Source organism: Rhinolophus sinicus, chromosome X, assembly GCF_036562045.2.
Source record: "Rhinolophus sinicus isolate RSC01 chromosome X, ASM3656204v1, whole genome shotgun sequence".
Lineage (NCBI taxonomy): Eukaryota > Metazoa > Chordata > Mammalia > Chiroptera > Rhinolophidae > Rhinolophus > Rhinolophus sinicus.
In genome coordinates, this window is record NC_133768.1 from 99,873,140 (window position 1) to 99,875,872 (window position 2,733).

The 2,733-nt window shown below is 43.2% G+C and overlaps 1 pseudogene; it reads left to right on the forward strand.

The window, feature by feature from the left end:
• Positions 1–294: 294 nt before the first annotated feature.
• LOC109457516 (L-lactate dehydrogenase A chain) lies at positions 295–2,388 on the forward strand (annotated as a pseudogene).
• Positions 2,389–2,733: the final 345 nt, after the last annotated feature.

Sequence of the window (2,733 nt, forward strand, 5' to 3'; positions counted from 1 at the left end):
CATTTTTACGGGGGTCTGTCCGTAGCCCAAAATTGCACAAACCAAACCTCTAACCACTCCGTGGACCCTGAGTGCCATTAACCTGGTACCTAGAGCCCATCCTGGATCCTGAACAATCAATCCAGACCAAAGCTAATGCCTTCTAGAGAGACAGAAGTACAATCCAACCGTTGGGCCTGAATGACTCAGTATCCAGCGGGACCGCTGGGACTAATTCTCTTATCAAACTTGTAGCCAGCCAAAGCTACCATGCTTCCCATCTCCGTTATCATTGGTAACCGCCCAAGATTGGCTTACAGAAAAAATGAATTGTGTAAGGGACAATATGACTATGAAAGGCTTCCAAGAGAACGAGTACCTCATGGAAGTTATCCCAGTGATGGCTACCATAAAATAGTTAATACTGGGCCACCACTGCTCAACAGACCTGGTGAAGGAAGCTACAATAGATATTACAGTTATGTTGATTACCGAGAATATGAGGTTTGTACTTTTTCTCTTGGTGGAAGAAGTGGTCCACGTCACAGAGGAGAGGAATCTGGCTATAAGTGGACAAGGGATGATTATTCTGCAAGTAGCCAGTCTGAACACAGGAACATGAGAGATGACTTTAGAGGAAAAAATTACCTTTCCCATTATGTGAGAGACAGGTCTCCTCATGAAAGAAAAACTTTTTTCAGACACTCACCTGTAGGCGGAGAGGATTCTCCACACAGCAGATCTAGCTCCAGTGTCAATAGTAGTAGCTACGCTTCAGAAAGAGACAAGTCTCAATATGCAAGTCAAGAGAGACCTGTTCATTCTTTGAAAACATCAAGAGTCATATCACCCTCAAGTTTTTCATCACTTCTGTCATCACAGGTGTTAGAAAAACCCAGTAGGCTAACTGAAAAGGTACTTGTTGAGGCTGCAAGGAAGCAGGCTGCTAAAAAGCTACAGAAGGCAGATGAATGTAACTTACCTGAAATTTCTGAGTATGAGGCAGGACCCACGGCATTGTTCACTGACCAGCCAGAACCTGAGTCAAATACAACAGATGGTGTAGACAGTCAGCTAAACAGTCGCTCTAAAGCAGTAGCATCAAAACTCGAAGAGATTCAACAGGCTTTCCAACAGGACTGTGAAACTTTCGCAGTGGTTGTGAAAATGCTGCTTGATAAAGATCCTTCGTTAGAAAAGTCTGTACAGTTTGCACTGAGACGGAATTTACGTGAAAGAGGTGAGCGGTATGTTGGAGAACTCAAGCATTTCATTGAAGAGTATGATGCCTCTAGTCAAGATTTTAGAGGTGCCAGAACAGCTGCCGCCAAGTCCAGATCCAATACTGTGCGCTATCGATCCTCGCCCACCTGCTGTGCACTCCCAGTTCGTTTTGGTTCTAAGTCCAGTACGGCAACTCTCAAGGATAAGCTGATTGTGAATCTTCTTAAGGAAGAACAAAGCCCTCAGAATAAGATTACAGTGGTTGGGGTTGGTGCTGTTGGCATGGCCTGTGCCATCAGTATCTTAATGAAGGACTTGGCAGATGAACTGGCTCTTTTTGATGTCATGGAAGACAATTTGAAGGCAGAGGTGATGAATCTCCAACGTTGCAGCCTTTTCCTTAGAACACCAAAAATTATCTCTGGCAAAGACTATAAGGTGACTGCAAACTCCAAGCTGGTTATCATCACAGCTGGGGCATGTCAACAAGGGGAAGAAAGCCATCTTAATTTGGTTCAGCATAGTGTGAACATCTTTAAATTCATCATTCCTAATGTTGTAAAATACAGCCCCAACTGCAAATTGCTTATTGTTTCAAACCCAGTGGATACCTTGACCTACGCGGCTTGGAAGTTAAGCGGCTTTCCCAAAAACCGTGTAATTGGAAGTGGTTGCAATCTGGATTCAGCCCGATTCCGTTACTTAGTGGGGGAAAGGCTGGGAGTTCACCCATTAAGCTGTCATGGATGGGTCCTTGGAGAGCATGGAGATTCTAGTATGCCTGTATGGAGTGGAGTGAATGTTGCTGGTGTCTTCCTAAAGAATCTGCACCCTGATTTAGGAACTGATGCAGATAGGGAACAATGGAAAGAAGTTCACAGACAGGCAGTTGACAGTGCTGATGAGATGATCAAACTCAAAGGCCACACATCCTGGCCCATTGGACTATCTGTGGCAAATTTGGCAGAAAGTATAATGAAGAATCTTAGGCAGGTGCATCCAATTTCCACCATGATCAAGGGTCTCTATGGAATAAAACATGATGTCTTCCTTAGTGTTCCTTGCATCTTGGGACATAATGGAATCTCAGAAGTTGTGAAGGTGACTCTGACACCCGAGGAAGAGGCCTGTTTGAAGAAGAGTGCAGATAAACTTTGGAAGATCCAAAAAGAGCTGAAGTTTTAAAGTCCTCTAATGTTGTATCATTTCACCGTCTAGGGTACAACAGGATTTTATATAAATCAGATATAAAGGGGGTTGTGTATATTGCCCTTTATATCTGATTTATGACTAAAGCAGTAATATTAAGACAGCCTAGGGAAAACATCAATTGCCTAAAGTTAGAAATGGGAATGTTTCATAAAACTGTGCAGCTATATCCTGACGCTAAATGGTATTTATCTTGTGTATTCCTAAACTAGTTAGTGTGAAATAGTTCCATATCCTCAGAGGCACCACCACTGCCAATGTTGCACAGACTACAGTTGCCCTTCAAGCTAGATGTGTGTTTACTGTGTGTTATATAACTTC